This window comes from Lethenteron reissneri, unplaced genomic scaffold (assembly GCF_015708825.2).
Source record: "Lethenteron reissneri isolate LAM-NWPU_2019-01 unplaced genomic scaffold, ASM1570882v1 scaffold_1853, whole genome shotgun sequence".
In the NCBI taxonomy this organism is placed as follows: domain Eukaryota; kingdom Metazoa; phylum Chordata; class Hyperoartia; order Petromyzontiformes; family Petromyzontidae; genus Lethenteron; species Lethenteron reissneri.
The window spans coordinates 17,032-30,000 of record NW_026891612.1 but is presented as its reverse complement, the minus strand read 5'-3'; the positions used below and the strand labels follow the sequence as shown (position 1 = coordinate 30,000).

Here is a 12,969-nt window from a genome sequence, read left to right as displayed (position 1 = left end):
CTCACTCACCGCTCACTCACTCACTCACCACTCACTCACCACTCACTCACTCACTCACCACTCACCCTCACCACTCACCACTCACGCTCACCACTCACTCACTCACTCACCACTCACTCACTCACCACTCACTCACTCACTCACCACTCACTCACCACTCACTCACTCACTCACCACTCACTCACTCACTCACCACTCACGCTCACCACTCACTCACTCACTCACCGCTCACTCACTCACTCACCACTCACTCACTCACTCACCACTCACTCACTCACTCACCACTCACTCTCACCACTCACCACTCACTCACCACTCACTCACTCACTCACCACTCACTCACCACTCACTCACTCACCACTCACTCACCACTCACTCACTCACCACTCACTCACCACTCACTCACTCACCACTCACTCACCACTCACTCACTCACTCACCACTCACTCACTCACCACTCACTCACCACTCACTCACTCACCACTCACTCACTCACCACTCACTCACCACTCACTCACTCACCACTCACTCACCACTCACGCTCACCACTCACTCACTCACTCACCACTCACTCACCACTCACTCACTCACCACTCACTCACCACTCACTCACTCACCACTCACTCACTCACCACTCACTCACCACTCACTCACTCACCACTCACTCACTCACCACTCACTCACCACTCACTCACTCACCACTCACTCACCACTCACGCTCACCACTCACTCACTCACTCACCACTCACTCACCACTCACTCACCACTCACTCACTCACTCACTCACGCTCACCACTCACTCACCACTCACTCACCACTCACGCTCACCACTCACCGCTCACTCACTCACCCGCGCACTCACTCACCACTCACCCTCACCACTCACCACCACCGCTCACCACTCACTCACTCACTCACCACTCACCGGTCAAGCTGACCACTCACCACTCACGCTCACCACTCACCACTCACGCTCACCACTCACCACTCACCCGCTCGCTAACTCGCTCACCCCCAAACTCACTCACTGTGACCGAGTGAGTGGGTGGGTGAGTGAGTGGGTGGGTGAGTGAGTGGGTGACTGAGTGGGTGAGTGGGTGGGTGGGTGAGTGAGTGGGTGACTGAGTGGGTGGGTGGGTGGGTGGGTGGGTGAGTGAGTGAGTGAGTGGGTGGGTGGTGGGTGGGTGAGTGGGTGGGTGGGTGGGTGAGTGAGTGAGTGTGTGGGTGGGTGAGTGAGTGGGTGGTGAGTGAGTGGGTGGGTGGGTGAGTGGGTGAGTGAGTGAGTGAGTGGGTGGGTGGGTGGGTGGGTGAGTGAGTGAGTGGGTGACTGAGTGGTGAGTGAGTGAGTGGGTGTGTGAGTGAGTGAGTGAGTGGTGAGTGAGTGAGTGAGTGGGTGGGTGGGTGGGTGAGTGAGTGAGTGGGTGAGTGAGTGGGTGAGTGAGTGAGTGGTGAGTGAGTGGGTGGGTGAGTGAGTGGGTGGGTGAGTGAGTGAGTGAGTGGGTGGGTGGGTGAGTGAGTGAGTGAGTGGGTGACTGAGTGGTGAGTGAGTGAGTGGTGAGTGAGTGGGTGGGTGAGTGAGTGAGTGACTGAGTGGTGAGTGAGTGGGTGTGTGAGTGAGTGGGTGAGTGGTGAGTGAGTGGTGAGTGAGTGAGTGGGTGGGTGAGTGAGTGAGTGGGTGAGTGAGTGGGTGAGTGAGTGGTGAGTGAGTGAGTGGTGAGTGAGTGGGTGGGTGAGTGAGTGAGTGGGTGGGTGAGTGAGTGGGTGACTGAGTGGTGAGTGAGTGAGTGGTGAGTGAGTGGGTGGGTGAGTGAGTGAGTGAGTGACTGAGTGGTGAGTGAGTGAGTGAGTGGGTGTGTGAGTGAGTGGGTGAGTGGTGAGTGAGTGGTGAGTGAGTGGGTGGGTGGGTGAGTGAGTGGGTGACTGAGTGGTGAGTGAGTGAGTGGTGAGTGAGTGGGTGGGTGAGTGAGTGAGTGAGTGGGTGGGGGGGTGGGTGAGTGAGTGAGTGGGTGACTGAGTGGTGAGTGAGTGAGTGGTGAGTGAGTGAGTGAGTGGTGAGTGAGTGGTGAGTGAGTAGGTGAGTGAGTGGTGAGTGAGTGGTGAGTGAGTGAGTGGTGAGTGAGTGGTGAGTGAGTGGTGAGTGAGTGGTGAGTAGGTGGTGAGTAGGTGGTGAGTGAGTGGTGAGTGAGTGGTGAGTGAGTGGTGAGTGAGTGGTGAGTGAGTGGTGAGTGAGTGGTGAGTGAGTGGTGAGTGAGTGGTGAGTGAGTGGTGAGTAGGTGGTGAGTGAGTGGTGAGTGAGTGGTGAGTGAGTGAGTGGTGAGTGGTGAGTGAGTGGTGAGTGGTGAGTGAGTGAGTGGTGAGTGAGTGAGTGGTGAGTAGGTGGTGAGTGAGTGGTGAGTGAGTGGTGAGTGAGTGAGTGAGTGGTGAGTGAGTGGTGAGTGAGTGGTGAGTGGTGAGTGAGTGAGTGGGTGAGTGAGTGAGTGGTGAGTGAGTGAGTGAGTGGTGAGTGAGTGGTGAGTGAGTGAGTGGTGAGTGAGTGGTGAGTGAGTGAGTGAGTGGTGAGTGAGTGGTGAGTGAGTGAGTGGTGAGTGAGTGAGTGGTGAGTGGTGAATGAGTGGTGAGTGAGTGAGTGGTGAGTGAGTGGTGAGTGAGTGGTGAGTGAGTGGCGAGCGAGTGGTGAGCGAGTGGTGAGCGAGTGGTGAGCGAGTGGTGAGTGAGTGGTGAGTGAGTGGTGAGTAGGTGGTGAGTGAGTGGTGAGTAGGTGGTGAGTGAGTGGTGAGTGAGTGGTGAGTGAGTGGTGAGTGAGTGGTGAGTGAGTGGTGAGTAGGTGGTGAGTGAGTGGTGAGTGAGTGGTGAGTGAGTGAGTGGTGAGTGAGTGAGTGGTGAGTGAGTGAGTGGTGAGTGAGTGGTGAGTGGTGAGTGAGTGAGTGGTGAGTGAGTGAGTGGTGAGTAGGTGGTGAGTGAGTGGTGAGTGAGTGGTGAGTGGTGAGTGAGTGAGTGAGTGGTGAGTGAGTGGTGAGTGGTGAGTGGTGAGTGAGTGAGTGGTGAGTGAGTGAGTGAGTGGTGAGTGAGTGGTGAGTGAGTGAGTGGTGAGTGAGTGTGAGTGAGTGAGTGAGTGAGTGAGTGGCGAGCGAGTGGTGAGTGAGTGGTGAGTGAGTGGTGAGTGAGTGAGTGGTGAGTGGTGAGTGAGTGAGTGGTGAATGAGTGGTGAGTGAGTGAGTGGTGAGTGAGTGGTGAGTGAGTGGTGAGTGAGTGGCGAGCGAGTGGTGAGTGAGTGGTGAGTGAGTGGTGAGTGAGTGGTGAGTGAGTGGTGAGTGAGTGGTGAGTGAGTGGTGAGTAGGTGGTGAGTGAGTGGTGAGTGAGTGAGTGAGTGGTGAGTGAGTGGTGAGTGAGTGGTGAGTAGGTGGTGAGTGGGTGGTGAGTGAGTGGTGAGTGGGTGGTGAGTGAGTGGTGAGTGGGTGGTGAGTGGGTGGTGAGTGAGTGGTGAGTGAGTGGTGAGTGAGTGGTGAGTGAGTGGTGAGTGAGTGGTGAGTGAGTGGTGAGTGAGTGGTGAGTGAGTGGTGAGTGGTGAGTGAGTGGTGAGTGAGTGGTGAGTGAGTGGTGAGTGAGTGGTGAGTGAGTGGTGAGTGACTGGTGAGTGAGTGGTGAGTGAGTGGTGAGTGAGTGGTGAGTGAGTGGTGAGTGAGTGGTGAGTGAGTAGGTGGTGAGTGAGTAGGTGGTGAGTGAGTGGTGAGTGAGTGGTGAGTGAGTGGTGAGTGAGTGGTGAGTGAGTGGTGAGTGGGTGGTGAGTGGGTGGTGAGTGAGTGGTGAGTGAGTGGTGAGTGAGTGGTGAGTGACTGGTGAGTGAGTGGTGAGTGAGTGGTGAGTGAGTGGTGAGTGGTGATTAAGTGGTGAGTGAGTGAGTGGTGAGTGAGTGAGTGGGTGGGTGGGTGAGTGAGTGGGTGACTGAGTGGTGAGTGAGTGACTGAGTGAGTGAGTGACTGAGTGAGTGAGTGACTGAGTGAGTGAGTGACTGAGTGAGTGAGTGACTGAGTGAGTGAGTGACTGAGTGAGTGGTGAGTAGGTGGTGAGCGTGGCGCTTTCCGTGTTTTGCAGGAGGGCTCTGATGGAGGCAGTGATACTTGGTGCCGGTGGAGCAGCTCACCCACTCGCTCACCAACTCGCTCACCAACTCACCCACTCGCTCACCCACTCACTCACCAACTCGCTCACCAACTCACCCACTCACTCAATCACTCACCCACCCACTCACCCACTCACTCAATCACTCACCCACCCACTCACTCACCAGCTCACCCACCCACTCACTCACCAGCTCACCCACTCACTCAATCACTCACCCACCCACTCGCTCACCAACTCGCTCACCAACTCACCCACTCACTCACCAACTCACCCACCAACTCACTCACCCACTCACTCACCCATTCACTCAATCACTCACCCACCCACTCACTCAATCACTCACCCACCCACTCACTCACCCACTCACTCACCCACTCGCTCACCAACTCACTCACTCACTCACTCACCCACTCACTCACCAACTCGCTCACCAACTCACTCACCCACTCACTCACCAACTCGCTCACCAACACACTCACCCACTCACTCACCAACACACTCACCCACCCACTCACTCACCCACTCACTCACCCACTCGCTCACCAACTCACTCACTCACCCACTCACTCACCAACTCGCTCACCAACTCACTCACCCACTCACTCACCAACTCGCTCACCAACACACTCACCCACTCACTCACCCACTCACTCACCAACTCGCTCACCAACACACTCACCCACTCACTCACCTACTCACCCACACACTCACCACTCACTCACACAACAACAACCGCCATTCGCCACTAAGTGGCGGTGACGTCACCACGACGCTTGTGCCAGGCTATGTGCACCTTGAGGCTACCACGTGAAGTGTCGAAAGCCCGCTGGCAGGAGGTCACGGGGCAGACTCAGCAGGTGCCACGGGTCGACTGACCGAGATGACCGAGATGACTGGCTGATGCACCACAGACACACACACAGACACACACACACAGACACACACACAGACACATACACAGACACACAGAGACACACACAGACACACACACAGACACACACACAGACACATACACAGACACACAGAGACACACACAGACACACACACACACACACAGACACACACACAGACACACACACACACAGACACACAGAGACACACACAGACACAGACACACACACAGACACACACAGACACACACAGACACAGACACAGACATACACACACACAGACACACACAGACACCTACGCTGCGTCTCTCTCCCGGTGTCTCCCCGTGTCTCTCTCTCTCCCCGTGTCTCTCCCCGTGTCTTTCCCCGTGTCTCCCCGTGTCTTTCCGTGTCTCTCTGTGTGTCTCCCTCCCCCGATTTTCACACATTCCAGGGGATGGTGGTGGTAGAGGGGGTAGTGGAGATGGTGGTGGTGGTGGTGGTGGAGGTGGTGGTGGTAGTGGTGGTGGTGGTGGAGGTGGTGGAGGTAGTGGTGGAGGTGGTGGTAGTGGAGGTTGTGATAGTGGAGGTGGTTGTGGTGGTAGTGGAGGAGGTGGTGGTGGTTGTGGTGGAGTTGTAGGTTGTGGTGGTAGTGGTGGTGGTAGTGGTGGTGGTGGTTGTCTGTGTGTGTGTCTGTGTGAGTGTCTGTGTTTGTGTCTGTGTGTCTGTCTGTGTGTCTGTCTGTGTGAGTGTCTGTGTGTCTGTCTGTGTGTGTGTCTGTGTGAGTGTCTGTGTGTCTGTCTGTGTGTGTCTGAGTGAGTGTCTGTGTGTCTGTCTGTGTGTGTGTCTGAGTAAGTGAGTGTCTGAGTAAGTGAGTGTCTGAGTAAGTGAGTGTGTGTGTGTGTCTGTGTGTGTGTGTCTGTGTGTGTGTCTGTGTGTCTGTCTGTGTGTGTCTGTGTGTGTGTCTGTGTGTCTGTCTGTGTGTCTGAGTAAGTGAGTGTCTGAGTAAGTGAGTGTCTGAGTAAGTGAGTGTCTGTGTGTGTGTGTCTGTCTGTGTGTGTCTGTGTGAGTGTCTGTGTGTCTGTCTGTGTGTGTGTCTGTGTGTGTCTGTGTGTGTCTGTGTGAGTGTCTGTGTGTGTGTCTGTGTGTCTGTCTGTGTGTATGTCTGAGTGAGTGTCTGTGTGTCTGTCTGTGTGTCTGAGTGAGTGTCTGAGTAAGTGAGTGTCTGAGTAAGTGAGTGTGTGTGTGTCTGTGTGTGTGTCTGTGTGTGTGTCTGTGTGTCTGTGTGTGTGTCTGTGTGTCTGTCTGAGTGAGTGTCTGAGTAAGTGAGTGTGTGTGTGTCTGTGTGTGTGTCTTTGTGTGTGTCTGTGTGTCTGTCTGTGTGTCTGAGTGAGTGTCTGAGTAAGTGAGTGTCTGAGTAAGTGAGTGTCTGTGTGTGTGTCTGTCTGTGTGTGTCTGTGTGATTGTCTGTGTGTCTGTCTGTGTGTGTGTCTGTGTGTGTCTGTGTGTGTCTGTGTGAGTGTCTGTGTGTGTGTCTGTGTGTCTGTCTGTGTGTGTGTCTGAGTGAGTGTCTGTGTGTCTGTCTGTGTGTCTGAGTGAGTGTCTGAGTAAGTGAGTGTCTGAGTAAGTGAGTGTGTGTGTGTCTGTGTGTGTGTCTGTGTGTGTGTCTGTGTGTCTGTGTGTGTGTGTGTCTGAGTGAGTGTCTGAGTAAGTGAGTGTCTGAGTAAGTGAGTGTGTGTGTGTCTGTGTGTGTGTCTGTGTGTGTGTCTGTGTGTCTGTGTGTGTGTCTGTGTGTCTGTCTGTGTGTGTGTCTGAGTGAGTGTCTGAGTAAGTGAGTGTCTGAGTGAGTGTGTCTGAGTGTGTAAGTGAGTCAGTGAGTGAGTGAGTGGTGATAGTGGAGCTGGGCACCGGGTAGAGAGCGTGGAGCGTGTCAGGTGGACTAGTAGGGTGGACTAGCGTGCAGGGTGGACTAGCGTGCAGGGTGGACTCTAGTAGCAGTAGTATGGTGGAGCGTGCCGGGTGGACTATAGCACTAGCTGGGTGGAGCGCTTCGTGTAGAGTGGAGCGCTGTGTGTAGGGTGGAGCGTGCCGGGTGGACTATCGTGCAGGGTGGACTATAGCAGTAGGAGGGTGGACTAGTAGTAGTGGTGGACTGTAGAATTCGCGACTTAGTTTCGTTTTGTTGTTGTTCTGTTGGCGGAATTTTGGTGATTCGGTGATTCGGTGATTCGGTGATTCGGTGATTCGGTTGTGTGGGTGGGTGAGTGGTGTGGGTGGGTTGTGTGGGTGGGTGTGGGTGGGTGGGTGGTGTGGGTGTTGTGGATGGTGGGTGGATGGTGTTGGTGGTGGGTGGGGTGGGTGGGTGGATGGTGGGTGGGTGGTGTGGATGGGGTGGGTGGTGTGGGTGGGTGGTGGGTGGGTGGGTGAGTGGTGTGGGTGGGTTGTGTGGGTGTTGTGGATGGTGGGTGGGTGGTGTGGATGGGGTGGGTGGGGTGGGTGGGTGGATGGTGGGTGGTTGAGTTGTTGAGTGGTTGAGTGGGTGGTGTGGGTGGTGTGGGTGGTGGGTGGGTGAGTGGTTGAGTGGGTGGGTGGTGTGGATGGTGGGTGGGTGGGTGGGTGGTGTGGATGGTGGGTGGGTGGGTGGTGTGGGTGGTTGAGTGGGTGGGTGGTGTGGATGGTGAGTGGGTGGATGGTTGAGTGGGTGGATGGTTGAGTGGTTGAGTGGGTGGTTGGGTGGGTGGTTGAGTGGGTGGGTGGGTGGATGGTGAGTGGGTGGTTGAGTGGGTGGGTGGATGGTTGAGTGGTTGAGTGGGTGGTTGAGTGGGTGGGTGGGTGGTTGAGTGGGTGGGTGGGTGGTTGAGTGGGTGGGTGGGTGGTTGAGTGGGTGGGTGGGTGGTTGAGTGGGTGGGTGGGTGGTTGAGTGGGTGGGTGGGTGGTTGAGTGGGTGGGTGGGTGGATGGTGAGTGGGTGGATGGTTGAGTGGTTGAGTGGTTGAGTGGGTGGTTGAGTGGGTGGGTGGGTGGTTGAGTGGGTGGGTGGGTGGTTGAGTGGGTGGTTGAGTGGTTGAGTGGGTGGTTGAGTGGGTGGGTGGTTGAGTGGGTGGGTGGTGTGGATGGTGAGTGGGTGGATGGTTGAGTCGTTGAGTGGGTGGTGTGGGTGGTGGGTGGTGTGGGTGGGTGGGTGGTGTGGGTGAGTGGTTGAGTGGGTGGTGTGGGTGGTGGGTGGTGTGGGTGAGTGGTTGAGTGGGTGGGTGGTGTGGATGGTTGAGTGGGTGGGTGGTGGGTGGATGGCGTGGGTGGTGTGGGTGAGTGGTTGAGTGGGTGGTGTGGGTGGTGGGTGGTGTGGATGGTTGAGTGGGTGGTGGGTGGTGTGGGTGGTTGAGTGGGTGGATGGTTGAGTGGTTGAGTGGGTGGTGGGTGGTGTGGGTGGTTGAGTGGGTGGATGGGTGAGTGGTTGAGTGGGTGGTTGAGTGGGTGGGTGGGTGGTGTAGCTGGTGGGTGGGGTGGGTGGGTCGTGGTTTGCGTGGCCATGCGAAGGTCAATTTACTTTTGGGGCTTGTGGGTAACTGATGGTGGTGGTGGAGGTGGTGGTGGTGGACGTGGTGGAGGTGGTGGAGGTGGTGGTGGTGGTGGAGGTGGTGTTGGTGGTGGAGGTGGTGGTGGAGGTGGTGTTGGTGGTGATTGTGGTGGAGGTGGTGGTGATGGTGGTGGTGGAGGTGTTGGTGGTGGTGATGGTGGTGGTGGTAGTGTGTCCAGGGATTTTCGTGGGGGGCTCTTCAAGGGGGTCCCCTCCCCCCAACTCCCTCCCCTCCATCCTCCTCTATTCTCTGGGTTGGTGGGGGGGTGGTGGTGGGTGGTGGGGGGGTGGTGGTGGTGGGGGGTGGTGGTGGAGGTGGGGGGTGGTGGTGGTGGGTGGGTCTCTTGGGTTCAAGGATTTTCAATAAACTACAGAACGTGGATCTGAAGCTGGTGACCTGCGTGTGTGTTTGGTAGTGTGTAGTAGTGTGTGTAGTGGTGTAGTGTGTGTAGTGTGTGTGTGTGTAGTGGTGTGTGTAGTGTGGTGGTGTGTGTAGTGGTGTAGTAGTGTAGTAGTGTGTAGTGTAGTGGTGTGTGTGTGGTGTAGTAGTGTGTCGTGTAGTGTGTGTGTAGTGTAGTGTGGTGGTGTGTGTAGTGTAGTGTGGTGGTGTGTGTAGTGTAGTGTGGTGGTGTGTGTAGTGTAGTGTGGTGGTGTGTGTAGTGTGTAGTAGTGTGTAGTGTGGTGGTGTGTGTGGTAGTGTGTGTTTGGTAGTGTGATGTAGTGTGTGTAGTGTAGTAGTGTGTGTTTGGTAGTGTGGTGGTGTGTGTAGTGTAGTGTGTGTGTAGTGGTGTAGTAGTGTAGTAGTGTGTAGTGTAGTGGTGTGTGTGTAGTAGTGTGTGTGTAGTAGTGTGTAGTGTAGTGTGTGTGTTGGTAGTGTGTGGTGGTGTGTGTAGTGTAGTGTATGTGTAGTGGTGTAGTAGTGTAGTAGTGTGTAGTGGTGTGTGTAGTGTAGTGTGTAGTGTAGTGGTGTAGTGTGTGGTGGTGTGTGTAGTGTAGTGTGGTGGTGTGTGTAGTGGTGTAGTAGTGTAGTAGTGTGTGGCAGTGTGTGGTAGTGTAGTGTAGTGGTGTAGTGTGTGGTAGTGTGTGGCAGTGTGTGGTAGTGTAGTGGTGTGTAGTAGTGTGGTGGTGTGTGGTAGTGTGTGTAGTGGTGTAGTGTGTGTAGTGTAGTAGTGTATAGTGTGGTGGTGTGTGGTAGTGTGGTGGTGTGTGTAGAGTGTGTGTAGTAGTGTGTGTGTAGTAGTGTGTAGTGTAGTGTGTGTGTGTAGTGTAGTTAGTGTGTAGCAGTGTGTAGTAGTGTGGTGGTGTAGTGTGTGTTTGGTAGTGTGGTGGTGTGTGTAGTGGTGTAGTGTGTGTAGTGTAGTAGTGTGTGTGTAGTGTGTGTGTAGTAGTATGTGTGGTAGTGTGTGGTGGTGTGTGTAGTAGTGTGTGTGTAGTAGTGTGTACCAGTGTGTGGTGGTGTAGTGTGTGTGTGGTAGTGTGATGGTGTGTGTAGTGGAGTAGTAGTGTAGTGTGTGTAGTAGTAGTAGTGTGTGTGTTTGGTAGTGTGGTGGTGTGTGTAGTAGTGTAGTTAGTGTGTAGTAGTGTGGTGGTGTGTGTAGTGTAGTAGTTGGTGTGTGTAGTGTAGTGTGTGTGTTGGTAGTGTGGTGTAGTGTGTGTAGTGTAGTAGTGTAGTGTAGTTAGTGTGTAGTTAGTGGGGTGGTGGTGTGTGTAGTGTGGTGTGTAGTGTAGTGGTGTGTGTGTGTAGTAGTGTGTGTGTAGTGGTGTGTGTAGTAGTGTGTGTTTGGTAGTGTGTGGTGTGTGTAGTGTAGTGTGGTGGTGTGTAGTAGTGTGTGGTGGTGTGTGTAGTGTAGTGTGGTGGTGTGTGTAGTGTAGTGTGGTGGTGTGTAGTGTAGTGTGGTGGTGTGTGTAGTGTAGTGTGGTGGTGTGTAGTAGTGTGTGTGTAGTAGTGTAGTTAGTGTGTAGTAGTGTGTAGTGTGTGTAGTGTAGTGGTGTGGTGGTGTGTGTAGTGTAGTAGTTAGTGTGTGTGGTGTGTGTAGTGTAGTAGTGTAGTGTGTGGTGGTGTGTGTAGTAGTGTGTGTAGTTAGTGTGTGTGGTGTGTGTAGTGGTGTAGTGTGTGGTAGTGTGTGTAGTAGTGTGTGTAGTTAGTGTGTGTGGTGTGTGTAGTGTAGTGGTGTAGTGTGTGGTGGTGTGTGTAGTAGTGTGTGTAGTTAGTGTGTGTGTGGTGGTGTGTGTAGTAGTGTGTGTAGTTAGTGTGTAGTAGTGTGTAGTGTAGTAGTGTGGTGGTGTGTGGTGGTGTGTGTAGTAGTGTGTGTAGTTAGTGTGTAGTAGTGTGTAGTGTAGTAGTGTGGTGGTGTGTGGTGGTGTGTGTAGTGTAGTTAGTGTGTAGTAGTGTGTAGTGTAGTAGTGTGGTGGTGTGTGTAGTGGTGTGTGTAGTAGTGTGTGTGTAGTTAGTGTGTGTGTGGTGGTGTGTGTAGTAGTGTGTGTAGTTAGTGTGTAGTGTAGTAGTGTGTGGCAGTGTGTGGTAGTGTAGTGGTGTGTGTAGTGGTGTAGTAGTGTAGTTAGTGTGTGTAGTAGTAGTAGTGTGTGTAGTGGTGTGTGTGTGTAGTGTAGTAGTGTGTAGCAGTGTAGTGGTGTAGTAGTGTAGTAGTGTGTGGCAGTGTAATGGTGTGTGTGTAGTGTAGTTAGTGTGTAGTGGTGTATGTGTAGTGGTGTGTGTGTGTGTGTAGTAGTGTGTGGTAGTGTGTGGTAGTGTAGTGGTGTGTGTAGCAGTGTAGTAGTGTAGTTAGTGTGTGTGGTAGTAGTAGTGTGTGTCGTGGTGTGTGTGTAGTAGTGTGTAGTAGTGTGTGGTAGTGTGTGGTAGTGTGGTGGTGTGTGTAGTGGTGTAGTAGTGTAGTTAGTGTGTAGTAGTGTGTGGCAGTGTGTGGTAGTGTGGTGGTGTGTGTAGTGGTGTAGTAGTGTAGTTAGTGTGTAGTGTAGTAGTGTGTGGAAGTGTGTGGTAGTGTGGTGGTGTGTGTAGTAGTACTAGTATTGTAGTGTGTCTAGTGTAGTAGTGTGTAGCAGTGTGTGGCAGTGTAGTGGTGTGTGTGTAGTGTAGTAGTGTGTGTAGTAGTAGTATTGTAGTGTGTAGTAGTAGTAGTGTGTAGTGTAGTGGTGTGTGTGTAGTGTGTAGTGTAGTAGTGTGTAGCAGTGTGTGGTAGTATCGTGGTGTGTGTGTGTAGTGTGTAGTAGTGTGGTGTGTGTGTGTGTAGTAGTGTGTAGTGTAGTGTGTGGTAGTGTCGTGGTGTGTGTGTGTAGTGTGTGGTAGTGTAGTGGTGTGTGTGTAGTAGTGTATGGCAGTGTGTGGCAGTGTAGTGGTGTGTGTGTAGTGTAGTAGTGTGTAGCAGTGTAGTGGTGTAGTAGTGTAGTAGTGTGTGGCAGTGTGTAGTAGTAGTATGTAGTGTAGTGGTGTGTGTGTAGTGTAGTAGTGTGTAGCAGTGTAATGGTGTAGTAGTGTAGTAGTAGTTTTGTAGTGTGTAGTAGTAGTGTGTGTCGTGGTGTGTGTGTGTAGTGTAGTAGCCCGGCTAAAACAACCCTCTACCTCCTCGTGGTGCTTGAACGGCAAAGCTGTGGTGAGCAGTGCCGCCAACTTAGATTGACCATTACCATCATGGCGTCTGTGACCACCACAGCGGCCAAACGGGGGCTCTGGACGGGTGCGAGTGGCTGGTAACCCCTCCACCTTCAATAAATTACCACTAAACTTCGAGTTAAAACATGTGTAGTGAGTTCAGAGAGACGACGCCGGAGTTGAGGCACACTCTTTTTAAATCCTTTATATTAAGTTCGCGTGCTTGCTTGCTTGCTTAGGACCGTGCAAATCTTTCGGTCGTTTTTTAACCCACTTCCCGTGATCCAATCGAGCTGACATTTTGCACACAGACTCGTTGTGCCAGACAATTATTGTTCGTGAAAAAAAAAATTCCCAAAATGTTACACTTTTTAGGCAAAAAAAAATTGGTAGCGCCCTCGCTTCCCATGCCAAAGGTCGCGGGATCGATCCCCGCGTCCTCCACAGGCGAATATATTTTTAAATCCTTTATATTAAGTTCGCTGCCGCGCATATAAAGGATTTAGAGTGAAAAACTTTGTTTTTACGGGTTATACTTATTATTAACTCCGGGACAGACGCAATAGTTGAAGGGGAAACGGCCCCTTCACCCGTACTCGCTGTGAAACCACCCCTAGTACTAAATCCCCTGTCCTGTTCCCCAGTCCTCCTCTAATAGTCCTACGGGAGGCTGTCTGATCCGGCCCTGGTAAAACACAGATCCCGGCACCAGCTAAGCCGGCCTTGCTCTTACAAGAGTAGAGGTCCGGGAGCTCTTGGTCCGCGCCGCTGGCTTGCCCAGCTCGGCCCTGACAA

The 12,969-nt window shown here is 53.3% G+C and overlaps 1 long non-coding RNA gene across 1 annotated transcript in view; it reads left to right on the top strand.

Moving 5' to 3' along the window:
- Positions 1–4,278, top strand: part of LOC133339394 (uncharacterized) — an 11,040-nt gene extending 6,762 nt beyond the window's left edge. The window contains exon 3 of the long non-coding RNA XR_009754725.1: positions 4,093–4,278. This is a non-coding gene — a long non-coding RNA (uncharacterized LOC133339394). The remainder of the gene's footprint in view (positions 1–4,092) is intronic.
- The last annotated feature ends 8,691 nt before the right edge of the window (positions 4,279–12,969 follow it).